General features: G+C 39.8%; 1 protein-coding gene across 2 annotated transcripts in view; it reads left to right on the top strand.

The window, feature by feature from the left end:
* Nucleotides 1-17,454, top strand: part of LOC133050455 (ubiquitin-conjugating enzyme E2 E2) — a 352,912-nt gene that overhangs the window by 142,252 nt on the left and 193,206 nt on the right. The gene's annotated exons all lie outside the window — the stretch shown is intronic.

Here is a 17,454-nt window from a genome sequence, read left to right as displayed (position 1 = left end):
TGATTGATTGATTGATTGATTTTTTAAATTAACCACCACATCTTGCTTGTTCGTTTACATTTTATTTACTCACTTTTGGCCGTGCTGGATCTCTTGCTTCCTCTGCGTCACGGGCTTCCTCTGCGGCGCGCCGGGCTGCCCTCCACTGCGGAGTGCAGGCTTCTCCTCACAGTGACTCCTCTTGTTGAGGAGCACGGGCTCTAGGCGCACTCACTTCGGTAGTGGAGGTGTTCCGTGGCATGTGGGATCTTCCTGGACCAGGGACTGAACCCAGGGCCCCTGCATTGGCAGGTGGATTTTTATCTGGTGGACCACCAGGGGAAGTCCCAAAGGTCATGATGTAGAAGGTAGCTTATGCAAGTTAAGTGTAGTTGTGGGGGATATAGTTTTATAATGCTGCCTTTCATTTCTGTTTGCAACAGTCAGCTGATTTAGATGCTAATAAAATGTAGGATTATACCTAAACTTCTGTTGTTGTTTTCTTACTAAGTCGTTTCCAACTTTTTTGCAACTCCATGGACTATAGCCCACCAGGCTCCCCTACCCATTGGAGATCCCAGGCAAGAATACTGGAGTGGGTTGCCATTTCCTCCTCCAGGGAATCTTCCCAACACAGGGATTGAACCTGCACTTCCTGCATTGGCAGGCGGATTCTTTACCACTGAGCCACCAGGGAAGCCCCATACCTAAACTTAAGTATGCTTAAATGTTTAGCTTGTGGTCTTTTACATTGAAGGTACAAGTATAAGGCACAAGTATAAAAATGTGTGTATTACAAGTAGACTATCGGGTTCTTAAGTGAAATGAGACCTACACTGCTGTGCATTAGAACCTCAACAGCATAGCTCTGAATAATTATACCTCCGTTTCCTTATCCATAAAATGGGTATAGGGTTTTTACCTAAAATTATAAAGATTAAATGAGTTTATACATATCAATCACTTAAAATAGTCTCTGGCACCCAGGAAGTGCTTTATAGAGGTTCACCATTTTATTTCCACAATTAACATCAGGACCAATAAAATAATCTGACTTGCTAGTATGCATGTGGTTCGACCACCGATATTCAACCTTACCATCTACTGGAGAAGTGGAACCTTGGGTTGTTGGCAAGACTTAGATCCACATATGCCATGCGAGGCCTCTGACGCTATGAGCGTATTATTCTTGGGATCATGGTCTGTATTTCAGAAGAAGCACTCATCATTTCGTGATAAAGATACATTGACCTGTTCATTTGTCCAGTCAGAAGGGTTTTGAGAGAAGCTAAGTGGGGTTTCCCTGGGTGTTTCTGGGGGTGCGGGCCGCAGTGAGAGGTCGGGACGTCCAGAAGCCAGAAGCGGAGGCGGTGAGGGGAGCAGGGGGACGCGCACAGGGCTGCTTAGACGCAGATGCGAGTCCGGGCTGCGCGAAGGGCCATGAACTTGGGCGCGCTCCGCCCCAGCCCTGCTCCCGGGTGCTCACAGGGAAACGCGCGCGTCCAGGGCCCCCAGAGTGTGTTCCTGCTTGACTTATTCGCAGGCTAAGGGAGAAAAGTAATTTCCAATGCAGGCCAACAGGGGTTTTCAGGACTCGAGATTTTGTGTTGTTTTTTCTTGAAAATTCTTACCATGCACCCATCTAGGATCATTACTCAGAAAGACAGAATTTTACATGTGTCCTTTTTTTCCCTAACATTTTGAAACATATATATTAGTTTATTTTAAGGAGGATTAGGTGTGATTATGTACTTAATGATGACAACCTGTAATTATTTTTATGATCATCAGCTGTTAAGATTTTGTATTTGTTTTTGAAGAGCATGACAGGCGTTTGCAGTTACCTTCCAAGAAGAAAAGATTACAGTTATACTGTAGATGCAGATTATTTTTGCTCACTCGTCGAAAACCAGTTTATGCTCTGTATTTTAGCTAACAACTCAGTGTAAATAAATGTTGACAGTTTTGAACTCTGAAAACCTGATTACTAAATAGACCAAAAAAACCTTTTTAAGAGTAATGGCTCTTCAGAAATTCAGCACAGTTCTTTATTCATTGCAGTACTGTAGAAAAATTGGGTCCCAGCAGAACTAGGTTCACATGTAGTTTCCAGTACGTTAATTGTACAGTCCTTGCAAAACTGTTAAGCTTGTGGACCTCAGCTTATCCACATGTGAAATAGTAAATGACTGAAACTCACAGTGTTATCCGAATATTGAAAGATTTTGAATGTTTCCCTTCTTTTTGTCCTAACCCCTTTTCTGTAAATACTGCAGTATTAGCTAATTATCCCGAATAATTAAAGAACGACTAAAACAGACACAAAATTAATCACGCTGACTTCTTTGATTATTTTAACTCAAGTTGAAGATAAATAATTTCAGAAAGCACAATTGTGGTATTTTCTTAACATAGTTTAAAGATACATAGTGATAACATAATAGAAGTATACCTGTTTCCAAGATAATATCAAAGAAGAGCTTGGGAAGACTTGAAATAATCCTCCAGTCAGGTAAACAGTCAGGGACAGAGCCAGGAGAAAGCAAGTATGGGTCAAAAGCAAAGACACCTTGTCACTAGCAATGTTTTATGGTTAAATCTGAAATATGTATGTGTGCGTGCTTGCTCAGTCGTATCTGATTCTTTGTGACACCGTGGATTACAGCCCATCAGGCTCCTCTGTCCTGGCATTTTCCAGGCAATAGAATGAGCTAAATTTAACAAAACCAGCCTCAACTGTATCATCTTTTCTCCCCTGTTAAATGGAAGAAAACATTTAAATTGGGGGCTCTGTGTGTCTTTTAAATTTTTTATTTAATTTTTAAATTTTGAAGTAGGGTTTTTAAAAGGTGCAAAAATAGTATAAAGTTTCTCCACAAAGAATTCTCTTGTGCCCTTACCTCAGCTTCATCAAATGTTAATGTCTTATATAACCACAATGCAAGTATCAAAATCAGAAAAAAATTAACATTGATATTACTCTGTTACCTAATCTACAGACCTTTATTATCATTTTGTTAATCTTCCTACTAATGCCCTTCTAGTCTAGACTCTAGTCCAGGACCCCCCTTTGCACTGAGTCATCAAGTCGCCTTAGTTCCCTTGAATCCGCCTAGTTCCTCTGTTCTTTGGTAATCTCGACACTTCTGAAGAGTACTGTCGGTTTATTTGTACCGTGGCCCCTCGAGAGCGGTGATGTGTCCTTCTCAGCACAGCAGACCAGGGAGCACACGGTTCCACACGCCTCCTTACCGGGGAGTCTATCTGGCCACGTGTAGAGGAGACGTCCGCTTCCTCCGCTGTAGACTTGGTATGTTCCCCTTTGTGATCAGAATCTTGCTTTGTGACTCTAAGTATCATGTTTACTATCCCAGTCTTCACTAACGGCTGGTTCTTACCTGTTTTGTTTCTCAGTGGTGATTTCCCATTTCCACCCTTTCTTCTAATGTTTCATCGGAGTTCCGTGGCAAGGAGGAGTTTTCTTTTCTCCCTTACCTGTTTAGCTGTAGCTAGGTATCTATTTTTACTCCATGGATTAAAAGTCGTTACTATCCTTGCTTAAATTTTTCCCGGTTTGGCCACAGAGAGCTCACTAAAGTCAGCTCCTCTGTCCTGTGATGTGCTTCCATCATTTTTTAAACATTTTCTTACTTTCTGGCACTCCGGTTCTTCCTGGCTCATCCCATACGTCTTCCGCCTCCCCTGCCAGTCCTGAAGTCTGCCGCTTCTCCAAGGAGCCCTGATTCCTTTGTTCAGTGTTTTAGGGCTTAGAAACCAGGACCTGTGCGCTAGGTGGTATTTGCTGGTGCCATGATATCACTGCTTCTAGGCCCTCTCATGAGCAGAGCTAGGGGACATGCAAGGTATACACATACATATCCTATTTTTATATCAATGTCCAATCTAAAACTGTTGGCTTCTCCAGTTTCAGTTCAACCTTACAAGGTTGATCATAGCTTCCCCTACAAATAAGGAATTATTTGGAGTTCCTTTCTCTGACAAAAGAAACTTGCTTCTTAATACCCACAATATGTTTATTTGTCCAAGCTTCGATATACATTGTTGTTTCAGAATTGCTAACTCCACTTTAGATTTTGCTGAGTTTTAATTAGAGCCTAGTTGTTGTTGTTCAGTCACTAAGTCATGTCTGACTCTTTGCGACCCCATAGACCGCAGCACCCCAGGCCTCCCTGTCCATCACCAACTCCCAGAGCTTGCTCAAACTCATGTCCATCGAGTGGGTGATGCCATCCAACCATCTCATCCTCTATCATCCCCTTCTCCTCCTGCCCTTAATCTTTCCCAGCATCGGGGTCTTTTCTAATGAGTCAGCACTTTGCATCAGGTGGTCAGAGTATTGGAGCTTCAGCTTCAGCATCAGTCCTTCCAATGAATATTCAGGGTTGATTTCCTTTAGGATGGACTGGCTGGATCTCCTTGCAGTCCAAGGGACTCTCAGGGGTCTTCTCCATCACCACAGTTCAAAAGCATCAATTCTTTGGCACTCAGCTTTCTTCTTTCTTTATAGTCCCACTCTAACATCCATACTTGACTGCATAGCTTTCACTATATGGACTTTTGTTGACAAAGTTATGTCTCTGCTTTTTAATATGATGTCTAGGTTTGTTTTTTAATACGATGTCTAGGTTTGAGCATAGTTAGGAATTTTATGTGAGCATCATCAGACTGGCACATTTTGGTTCTAAAGTGCACAGAAGACATGTCCAGTTATGTAATGAACTGGTGGAAGTGTACCAAAAAACATTGCTTCCAGTCTTTTTTTTTTCCTTCAGCTTCATTGAAACATAATTGACATTCAGCACTCAATACATTTAAGGTTGACTTACATATGGCAATGAAAATGATCGATAGCAGTTTGTCATAGGAATAGAAAAGAGTTTCATTTGAGCCAAACTGAGAACTCTAGCCTAGAACAGAGCCTCCTAAATGACTATGGAGAAGCGTTAACTCCTGCATAAGACAGAATGATTCTGCATAACTCAGTATGTGAAAGTTTCTCTTATCCCATATATCTAGAAATGATTAACACAATGATTTTAGGGAACATCCATTATCTCATATAGATATGAGATTTACTATAAATTAAAGAAATAGAAAAGCAAGTTTTTCCTTTGCGGTGAGAACTCTTTTAAGTTTTACTCTCAGCAGCTTTCATGTGTAGGATTCAGCCGTGTTAACTGTGGTCACCGCGTTGTATGTTACACCCCTAGTACTTGTTCGTCTTACAGCTGAAAGTCTGTGGTGCCTTTTGACCACCCTCCACTCCCACATGTGGAAGTCCCAAATCTGATCTCTTTTTCTATGAGTTTGTTTGTCTGTTTTTACAGTATAATTGACCTACAATACTAAGTGAATTCCTGGTACACAACATAGTAATGCAATATTTCTGTACATTTCAAAAGGATCACTATGAGAATTCTAGTTACAGTATGTCACCAAACAAAGCTGTTACAGTTACTGACTGTATTCCCCACACTGTACATTTCATACCCATGACTCATTTATTATGTAACTGAAAGTTTATACCTCCTAATTTCCCTCATCTGTTTCTCTCCTCTCCCCACCCCCTTCACAGTCCCCTCTGGTAACCACCTGTTTGTTCCCTCTATCTATAACTCTATTTCTGTTCTGCTGTGTTTATTTGCTTCTAAGAGTCTACATAGAAGTGAAACCATACAGTATTTGTCTTTCTCAATCTGACTGATTTAGCTTAGCATAATATCCACTAGGTCCATCTGTGTTGCTATAAATGGCAAGATTTCATTTTTTGTGACTGAGTTAAAAAAAAAAATGATGTAACATTCCACTGTGTGTATCTACCACATCTTCTTTATCTGTGAATCTGTTGACAGGCATTTAGGTTGCGTCCTTATCTTGGCTTTTGTAAACATTGCTGCGGTGTACATAGGGGTGCATGCATTTTTTTGAATCAGTGTTCTTGTTTTCTTCTGATAAGTACCCAGGCGTGGAACTTCTGGGTCTTACAGTAGTCCTGTTTTTAATTTTGTGAGGTGCCCCGCGTTTTTTCTCATGGAGACTATGCCAGGTTAGGTTCCCACCAGCAGTGCGTGAGGGTTTGCGTCTCTCGACAACCTTGACAATGTTTATTATTTGTTGTCTCTTTGATAGCAGCCATTCTGATAGATGTGAGCTGATATCCAGTTGTGGCTTTGAATTTTATTTCCCTGATGGTTCGTGACTTTGAGTACCTTTTCATGTGCCTCCTGGCCATCTGTAGGTGTTCTTAGGGGAAAATGTCTGTTTTTAACCCTCTGCCCAGTTAAAGAAATATTTATTGATTTGTGGCTGCAGCGGTCTCTGTTGCTGCAGAGACTGCTGTCCAGGTGTGTGTGGGCTGCTCCTGGCGGTGGCCTCTCTTGCTGTGGGGCACTGCCCCCCAGGTGCTCGGGCTCAGTAGCCGTGGGGAGCAGGCTTTGCTGCTCCACCTCTTGTGGGATCTTTCTGAACCAGGGATCAAACCCGTGTCCCTGCATTGGCAGGCAGATTCTTCACCACTGGACCACCGGGGAAGTCCGTCCTCTACCCACTTTCTATCTGTTTGCTTTTTTGGTGATGAGTTCAGTTTGGGATATATAGATATACCCTTGCGTGCTGTATCATTTGCAAATATATTATTCCATTCAGTTGGTGACCTTATCGCCTTGTTAATAATTTTGTTTACCGTGAACATTCACTTTTACTTTTGTTTTGCTTGCCTGAAGGGATGTATTCCAAAAGTATTACTAATAAGACTGATGTCAAATTGCATATTGCCTATGTTTCCTTCTAGAACTTTATGGTTTCGGGCCATACGTGTAAGTCTTGAATCCTTTTTACATTTACTTTGGGGCATGGTGTAAAAGACTAGTTCAGTTTGACACTTTTGCGAGTATCTGTCCTGTTTTCTCAGCACCGTTTGTTGAAGGGGCTGTTTTCCCCCGTTGTACTCTTGCCCCCTTTCTCATAGATTAGCTGCCCTTGTGAGCGCGCGTTTATTTCTGGGCTCTATTCTGTCCCGCTTTTGTGCCAGGGCCATACTGTGTGGATTGCTGTAGCTTTGAGGTACAGTTTGAAGTCACGGAGTGTGATTCCTTCAGCTTTGTTCTTCTTTCTTAAGACTGTTTTGTCTATTCAGGGTCTTCTGTGTGTTTCCATACCAATTTTAGAATTGTCTGTTCTAGTTTTGTGGGAAAATGCCTTTGGTATTTTGATAAGGATTGCACTGAATCTGCAGATTGCCTTGGGAAGTATGGCAGTGTTAATAATACAAGCTCCTTCAGTCCGTGAACATGCTGTAAAAAAGTGAAAAGCGTCTGTTGTTTGTATTTCTTTGATTCCTTTCACCAGTGTTGTACAGTTTTCCAAGTACAGGTTTTTTTATCTCCTCAGATAATTTTATTTCTGGGTATTTTATTCTTTTTGACATGATTATAAATAGCATTGTTTTCTTAATTTTTCTTGCTGATTCTTTGTTGTTAGTGTGTAGATATGCAACAGATTTCTGTATATTAATTTTGTATCCTAGAACCTTACAGAATTCATTGATTAGTACGTTTTTGGAGATGTCTGAAGGATTTTCTATGCATAGTATCAAGACATCTGCAAACATTAACAGTTTTACTTCTTCCTTTCTAATTTGGATCCCTTTTATTTCTTTCTCTTGCTTGATTGCTGTGGTTAGGATTTCCAATATTGTGTTGAATAAAAGTGGCCAAAATGGGTACTCTTGTCTTGTCCCTGACTCAGAGGAAGTGCTTCAGCTTTTCACACTTGAGTGTGAGTATGATGTTAGCTATGGACTAATGGTCTTTGTTATGTTGAAGCATTTCCCTATATACCCATTTTGTGGAGAGTTTTTATCATGAATGAATTTTGAATTTTGTACAAAGATTTTTCCTGCATCTATTGAGATGATTATATGACTTTTATTCTTCAACTTCAAATCAATCATTGATTTGATTGATGGTTCAATCATCCTGGCATCCCTGGAATAAATCCTGCTGGTCACCCTTCAAATGTATTTTCATAACAAAATAATTTAATCCGTCTTTAGAAATTGGTGAAAGTTTGTGGCTTTTATTCCTATGGATCCTTAAAAAGTCAGAATCTAGTTTTATTTCTCAGGAAGTGACATATGAGAAGGACTACTTCATTGCAACTGTTTTTTTTCCCTCCCTTTCTTCTCCTTTCTTTTTTCTTTTGGTACAATTATTTCTCTACAACTTGTGTTGCTTAAACATATTAGCAAACTAGTGATTATAAAACTGTAATATAAAAGCTAAACAATCTCAGTTGTTACAGGAGTGAAAAAACCACATTGCTGTCTCATTTTAGAAAATGAGCTGGTCTTGCTCTGGAGCAGAACATGTATCATAAGAGGATGAGCCAGCCTCTGGCTTCAGTTACTGATGGCTGAAGATGGTGAAGTGCTTGCTACACTGAGGCATCAGCAAGGTTTACACGGCCTCCTGTGTCACCAGACTTTTCAGCAGAGAGTAGCTAAGTCAAAAACTCTACCTTCTACCCTGTTCCTTCTACCCTGTTCATAATAATTATTGTGACTTTTGAATAAACCATTATTTATAACACTTAATTTTACTACACTGCATAATACTTTAAGTGAATTAATACATACTTTGCTTTGTTAGAAATAAACATTCACTTTTATTTCACCCAAATGTAAAACAAGTAAAAGTAATGAGCTTCCAGGGATAGTATCTTACTCTTCTTGATGTTGTTACTCTGGATACTTACAGAGGATGAAAGCTAAGCATGAAGTGTAAGTTGAAAGCAAGCCTAATGAGTTCTAAATATTTTTAAAAACCTTGAAAGATTATTTTAAATGTATAAAGCATATGTATAATTACTAAAACAAGTACAGTTAAAACTGGAAGTCTGGCCCATCGAATTGTTTACCTTTTGAGTTTTCCACAATATCTATCTTGAGTTTTTCACTATGTTCTAAAGCTTCTATAATAAAAGTGTACTTTTATAATGAGACACTTTTAAATTTAACTTTTAAATTGTGATAATGTACACATGGAGCATAAATTCGCCGTCGGAGTAATTTTAAACGTGCACTGCAGGGGCGTTAGTACATTCAATTGTACGGCCTTCACCACCCTCAGTCTCTAGATTGAGGTAATTTTTCTAATGACGATTATTTTCTAAGTCATCCATAATTTTTTTCCAAAACTAATCATGTTTCTTGGGACTTCCCTGGTGGTCCAGCAGTTAAGACACCTCGTTCCCAATGTGGGGGTCCCGGGTTTGAGTCCTGATCAGGGAACTAGACCCCACATGCCGAAACTAAAGGACCTCTCACACCGCAACGAAGAATCAGCACGGCCAAATAAATAAATGAATAAAAAGAAATATATTTTAAAAAGATCCTATTTCCTGTATTGCCACAAGATAGTTAAGGCAAAGCTGACTTGCCTTCTTATTAATGAAATAAAATGTAAATTACAGCAGTGCTAATGATAAAAATACTTAAGAGTCTACAAACAGAATCTAGCTTTAGTGTTTTATGAAGAAGCTCTATTTCAAATATATGTGACTGCTACGTATGTGGGCATTTGTTTAAAATAAATATTCATTTCATGTAAAAGAATTCACCTTCTAAGCCATGTTTTAAATAAAATCATTAGCAAACCTACCTGATTTAAATAAAAATACTTCATATACATTCAAAATAAAAAGATTTGTTAAATTTGTGAAAATTTTCTACTTTTCCCCCACTTAAGGTGTTTAATTCACTTACCACCACCACCCCCCAACACACACTGTATTCAGTGAGGTGTTATTCCTTTTGTGAGTGCTGGTTAATTTCATAGATTATAAGTCATGGACACGTGCCCTAACTCATTTTAAAGAAATGCACTGCTTTCCACAAAGCATTATATAGAATACATACACACAGTGGTGGCTTTGTATTTTAAACTTCATTTGTAAACTTTGCGTAAAGCTTTTTCTTGATGTTTAGGTGTATTCTGTCAGTTAAACCTGACCTGCAGTCTGGCCTGTACAGACTATTTTTATTTTATTTTTTTGACAATTTTTAATATACCCTTCAAATACAAAGTTTATAAATTTGAAATAGTCTCAATCAGTGGTCTATATTTCAAACACGTAGTTTAGGGTTTTGTAGCATGGTAGGTTTTTCAATTTAATTTAGAATTTAGTGTTTTGCTAATCTGTGAGAAGTTAGTACATACTCCATAAAAAGGATTCCATGGTGAAGTGAATTTCCAACAAATGCTTTCTTCCATATCCCTTTCTATGAACATTATTAACAAATATGTTTCTGAGACACCCAGGAGTAAAGACGTCTATTTCAATTTAACCTCCTCTATCTCAGCTTTTTGAAGATGGACTCATATTTGCATATGACATCTGCTAACATTCCCAAGAAATGATGGTCTGTATTAATCTGCCGATCCAAGAAATAATATTATTTATATTATTTCAGAAATTTACCCCATTCCCCCTAGAATGGCTTCCCTGGTGGCTCAGTGGGAAAGAATCCATCTGCCAATGCAGGAGATGTGGGTTTGATCCCTGGGTCAGGAAGATCCCCTGGAGAAGGGAATGGCAACGCACTCCAGTATTCTTAGCTGGGAAATCCCATGGGCAGAGAAGACTGGTGGGCTACAGTCCATAGGGTTGCAAAGAATTGGACACTACTTAGCAACCCCATAGACTTCCCTGGTAGCTCAGCTGGTAAAGAATCCTCCTGCCACACTGGAGACCCCAGTTCGATTCCTGGGTCAGGAAGATCCACTGGAGAAGGGATAGGCACCCACTCTGGTGTTTTTGGGCTTCCCTGGTGGCTCAGACAGGAGAGAATCTGCCTGCAATACAAAAGACCTGGGTTTGATCCCTGGATTGGGAAGATCCCCCGGAGAAGGGAAAGGCTCCCCACTCCAGTATTCTTGCCTGGAGAATTCCATGGACAGAGAAGCCTGGCCGGCTACGGTCCATGGGGTGGCAGAGTCGGACACGACTGAGTGACTTTCACTTGCATCTAAACAGCAAACATCCCCCCCACCGCCCAGCCACCAATAAAGCCTAACATTTCTATCATTTGGTCAAAATAAATCAATAGAAAGGGTGAAAATGGGCTAGACCATTGAAAACCAGACTCAGTCTTGCCCCATTTTTTCCCTGTTCATAATCGATGGCCTAATTCTTTTGTCTTTGAACTCCAAGGATTCAGCAGACCCTTAGAGAAATAACTATATTTGAGAGCCACGAAAGGACTACTGATTCAAAGCACCACAGAGGAAAAAAAAGTGCCTGGATAATTCACACAACCAGAAAACTGGTTTGGAAATTTCGGCATAGGACTCATTTGTATGCCTTATTTCTCTCAAATTTGCACACAATAAAAGTCCTTCTTGCATCATAAATGTAAAGATCTTTATAGAAAACCAATGAGAAATTTGACGAATTAGCTAAATTTTAAACAGAAGAGACAGCTAATCTGGATTATTCATATCTCAATAGCAGGTCTCCTGGCTTAATCACACAGCCAGTTGCCTCTCTCCAGAACATGTGGCTGACTGTGCTCTCATCCAGAAAAAAGATATTATAGAAGGGCTGCTCCTGGAGACTTCAAAAACAGCACAGCAGCAGAGAGAAAAAAGTATCTAGCTTTTTATCAGCACAAAATATGCTTCCATAGTTTATTGAATGTTTGTCGTTAATTTCTTGTCTTCTTATTTGAAACACATTCCTGTTGTTCCAAATCCACTCTAGATGATCTGAAAGAAACTCAGATTATCATTTCTCCAGTTATGTTTTGTTTTGAAATCTTCAGCCACTAAAAAAGGGTGACATAAATATGTTTTCTGTTGTTGTGCACTGACATCAGTTCCTGTAAGTAGGTACCACGGACACCCGGCGGCAGGGTGTTTACATCACATTGACTGTTGCCCCCGTCGTTCGTGACGGAGAAAGGGGTCCTGAGGGCTCAGATCACAAAGCAGGATAAAGAGGCTTCTCAGAAGCCTTTCTATAGCCACAGACACCAAAAACAATTTAAAAAATCACTACAAAAATATTAGTAAGTTTTACTGGAGTCAAGAAGATGAAGAAACTGTTTAAGCATATTTTTGAAAAGGAAAATCATATACTTTTTTTTTTACTAAAATGGCTTGTTAGTAACATTAGTGTATGTTGTAAGCCTTGGGTAAGGCTAATAGTTGTTTCTTTTCTAAATAAAAAGAAAAATCAAGTTAATGTTGCTCTTTCTGAGCAGACAAAATGCAGGAGCAACTGAAACGTTTAACAAATGATGCTGTTGGAAGTTATAGGAAGTGAATTTGAGCCTTAGATTATAGTACGTATGTTATCGGAGGCTACTTAACCTCAGTAAGCCTTGATTTATTCATCTGTTAAACTGAGTGGTAGAAATATATCTGTATTTCTCGGAATTATGATGAGTATTAAGGGGCACGCACACGGGGTCAAGTGTAAACTCTTGTAAACTGTAAACTCCCTACTTACAGATGCTACTTGATCCTGCCGTCGCTCACTACTGTTGCTACCAGTAATAAGACACAGAGTTATAAATACGTCCAAGTAACTTTAATACTGTTAGTCACCACTCTGACTGCTCTAATCAAGACAAATGAATGTGAGGGAAGCTTTGTGTAGAGTCTTCTTAATTTTTTCTCTCGCAGGTGAAAAAAAGAAAAGTAGGCAGGTGCTTTTATTTTGTGCCAGAAAACTTATCCTAAGCTGCTTCTGCCTTCCCATCGCCGATCTGGATCATCAGCATCTCTTTTTAGCCCTCATAACTCTCGCAGTTCTCTAAGAAAGGTATTTAGTAAGTATTTACTTAGTATTTATTAAAAGGTATTTAATAAGCAAGGCTGGTCACTCCCGTGTCAGTACCTTATTCCCTCAAGGCAGCCTTCCAAAGGGACCAGTATAAACATCATTTCGGATGAGCTTGTTAATAACTGAGAGAGGTTTTAGGTGTGGGAGTTTAAACACATTTAAACTGAAAAAGAACTTTTGCTTTAAAAGCTCTGGAAGATCAGGACCCTCTGCATTTGGTAGCCTTCCAAGACCCCCGGGACCAGTGTGAGAGCCAGTGATCTCAGAGAGCCTTCCAGGCTGTTACTGCTTCAGATTAAGGCTGAAGCTGGGATCTGTTCCGTTCTCAAGAGCAGCTCCAGCGCCGAGGTAAGGGTGGGCCTTGCAGGTGGGGCGGGGAAGCAACAGGCAGGAGTGCGCGCATCACAGTCTCCCCAGAGTTTGTCCGGAGTCCGCTCGCGGAGCGCTTTCGTCACCTGCGTCGGGAAGCGGGCAGCTGGGTTCTCCCGCGCTGGCGGCACGCGGCCCTGTCACCGCCGCGCGCTTAGAGTTTCTGCGGCGTGCAGTCGCCTTAGTGTCCTGTTCGTTTCTGCGGTGCGGCCGAGTGGTCGGCTGTGCGTGTACACACAGCCCTCATTTCTGGTCCCTTCGGCTGCGGTCAGCGCAGGGCACTGGCCGGAGCCCCCTGTGCCGCGGGGGTCCCCGTGAGCTCCCCACTCTGTACCTGGCGTCGGCAGCGCGTCTTTGCCGCTCCTTGCCATCCGTTTTTAAACGTGCCGGAAAAGCACTGGTCTCTAAGCTCTTCAGAGTGACGTCAAGTGTTGGTGAAGAACGTGTGCTTGGCACCTAGCAGTGGCTTCCTGGGTACCTAAACACTACGCTTTCTGCCAGTCAAAACGCAGCCTGTTGAAGTTTCCAGCCAGAAACACGCACGTCTGCAAACAGCGCTGGCCGCGGGAAGCGCAGGGCCGCGGCTGCAGAAGCAGCCCTTGCTTCGCCGTGTTTGTCGTGGCTGCTGATGCCCCTCTGGTACACAGGCCCTGTTCCTTCTCCTTTCTTTAAGTGGGCTTGTTGCATACAGCCTTTAGGTCGTAATGGCCACGTGACTTTTAATGGGGTTTTCGGTGATTTACCTTTAATGACTGTCGAGTATGCACTTCCTTTTCAGAAGTAACAAGATACAAATAAATAACAAGATAAAGAACACAAAACAGGCGTTTGGACAAAAACTACCATTAATTTCCTTTATAACTATTGCTACTGGGAAGGATAGTTAATAAAGAGGACAGAGGATGAAAAATTGAAACTGAGCGTCAAATGAATGGAATGTGACCTTATACACATCTATTCCGAACTACCTGATACTCTTCAGCTACCTGAGAAAAACTGCCAGATGTTTCTCAAAGAAATTAAGGCCGTAGGAGCCTACATTTCATTGCCATTCTTTGCAATCTTGATTCATGATCATTTGTGGAGTACTATAAAACTATTGGTAAATAAGGACCAGTTCCACTGTTTAAATAGTATTTCTCAGTATTTGCCTGCTTCTGTAATTACACTGTAATTATTTTTTATTGTTGACAGTAAAATATGTAGCATATTTCACAAGTGGAATTCTCACTGCCATTCTCTTTTAAAATACTGTTGTTTGGGGGATATTCTATACGCTAATTAACATTGTTGTCTTATTCATTTGATCATAGAAAGCTGTTATTTTTAGGACATTAAGGGAGAAGAGATCTCACTAAAAGCTTTATGGCATTATGATGATCCCTTATTTACGAACGCATTTTTACTGAAATGTAAGTTACTCTTACAATATCTGCGGAATCTTAAAGCTTTTAATAATACTTTAAAATACATGTAATATTTCATCATTTAGTGAAAAGCTGCATATTAATACTCTGATATTAATAAAATACTTTATTTATTAGAAAATGTAATACTTCGACTTTGTCAGCTCCCATTCTACTTAAATACTGAACTAGTATTTTTGAAGGAACATGGAAACACAGTAAGAAGGCAAACATCAGAGGTGGTAGATTATTTTCATAATTGATTTTGATGTCTGTTTGTTATTTTATTGTCCCATATTAAACTGACTCATTACAAAACTTAGAAGAGTTTTTTATAAAGAATTGTGTCATCTCCTTGTACAGTCATTTTGCTGATTTCTTTATGCCATTTTGTAACACTAAACAAAGCTATCTTTATTAATCCCCTCAAATAAATCACTTCTTTCAGGAAAGCTATTCAAGGGACACTTGCTGAATTTCTCTCCGATGGTATTCTTTGCATTCAGCTTACTTTGAAAGCTCTTTGTATTTTAAACTCTGCTCCAGGATAAACAAAAACAAATTTTGCTCCTTTGGAAAGCCTAAGTAGTTCCTATCTGAACTTTGAATTTTTTTTAAAAAAATTGAAAACAATACACAAATTTTTATAGTTTACAGAAGTGACATTTTCATATATATAAAGTACTGTTTTTGATTGAATTGGATGCCTAATTCATGCTTTTCAGTTTCATGTCTTCCCAAAACATTTAAGATTATTTTTCCTTTGCAACTTTAAACCAAAACTTGGAAGTTTTAGGTGTGTTCCTTTGCCAGGGTGTGAACTGGAAAATGAATGAACAGCTGAAAGAGAGAAAAGAAACTGTTTGAGGTTTTTCCATCAGAAACTATGTCTGCTCTTCCCCACATTCAGTTAGAGATTCACTTGATTTATCACATTCCTATTAAGATTCACTTATCCCTGAACAGAAGAATGGATCAGAATAGAACAGAATATAAAATCTTAGAGTATACCAAGAATGTGTGGAAATCCGGCGTATGAGAAAGCGAGAAATCCTTAGTGAGTCACATTTTAAGGACATGAAACTGCAGGGAAATCCTCAACTTTCTTCAGTTGTTTTGTTGTCACTAATAATAGTATTGCAACTTTAAAATTTTTGATGTTTATGTATAAAAACAGATAAGCATGTTATTAGAACTCAAGATATTCAGCGTAACAGAAAGTTACAAATGAAATAGAAGTTAATAAATGAAAGAAGTTAGGGAATAATCCTACCGTGTCCAGTTTGAATGGTTACCATCAAGATGGACTCCTGCTGTTTCAGGAAGGTGTTTGCTGCTCCATCCACAGGGAAGGGCAGCTCCCAGAGGGTACCTATGCCCAGATCTTGTTGTCACCTTTCCCCCTAAAGGACAGCAGAGGTCCCTGGAGAAGAAGCTGATTCCAGGGGTAGGGAGGCAAAGTGTAAAATGAGCCTGCGATCATATGAAAAGATGCTCAGCATCACTGTTCATAATGGAAATGCAAATCAAAACCACAATCACCCTACACCTGTCAAAATGGCCATCATCAAAAAGGACACAGATAACAAACGTTGGCAAGGATGTGGAGAAGAGCGAACCCTCTTAACATTGCTGGTGGGGATGTAAGTGGGTGCAGTTACTGTGGAGAACAGTGTGGAAGCGCCTCAAAAAACTACTAAGAGAGCTACCGTATGACACAGCAATTCCACTCCTATGTATATATATCCCCAAAAAACCCACCCCACTCATCTGAAGAGATACATGCACCCCAATATTCATAGCAGTGGTATTTCCAGTAGGCAAGATGTGGAAGCAAGCTAAATGTCCATCCACAGATGAATGGATAAAGAAGACGTGGCAGATGTGTGCACATGATGGAACACTACTCAGCCATAAAAAAGCACAAAATTTTGCCATTTGCAGCAACAGGGATGGACATGGAGGGTTTTATGCTAAGTGAGATAAGTCAGAGAAAGACATGTACTGTATGATATCATTGATGTGTGGGATCTGAAAAATGCCACAAATGAGTGCATGAAACAAAAAAAGAAAGAAACTCAGAGATGCAGAGAAGAAGCCAGTGGTTATCGATGGGAAGAGGGAGGGCAGTGTGGGGTTAGGGAGTGGTGGGTATAACCTACTGGGTGTAAGGTATTCTCAAGGATATATTGTACAAATGGGGAACATAGCCTATGTTTTGAAATAAGTGTAAATGGAAAGTAGCCTTTTAAAACTGTATAAAAAAAATTTTTTTTAAAGAGAAGATAGTCTGTGAGTCAGATCTGCCAAATTTTTACAATTTTTATAAACCAAATTCCTGGCACAGGATCTGAAATACACTCAGAGCTTGATAAGTACTGAAACAATTCATTGTGTTTTATTGTATTTTTCATTTCTTTACAAACTTTTTAAAAAGATTAATTCTGATGTTAACTGCCCTTCCTAGCTTTGTGGCATGGGTAAATTTCTCCTTTTTGTTCTTTCGTGAAAATTACCCTGTAAGTGTTAAACGGGACTGGACAAGATTCAAAGCATGTCACACTTTACAAGTTGCAACTTGATCTCAAACTATTAATTAGTACTGTTTGAGTTTGGTCCTTCAATTAACTAAAGATCCACCTACTTCTCTGTCTTGAATATCATAGGATAGCTTAGCAAATGTCTTGCAAGTCTTGGTACACCATGTTCTTAGAATTCTTTCAGTCCTGTTAGATTATTAAAAGAAGAAAATAAAGATCTTCTAGTAAGACTTTAAATAATATATCAATTCTAATAATCATTGTTCCTTTTCTCATAGGTGGGCAAAAATACA

Source organism: Dama dama, chromosome 32 (assembly GCF_033118175.1).
Source record: "Dama dama isolate Ldn47 chromosome 32, ASM3311817v1, whole genome shotgun sequence".
NCBI classification, from domain to species: Eukaryota; Metazoa; Chordata; class Mammalia; order Artiodactyla; family Cervidae; genus Dama; species Dama dama.
The sequence above is the reverse complement of the archived record's forward strand: the minus strand, read 5'-3'. Positions and strand labels throughout refer to the sequence as shown.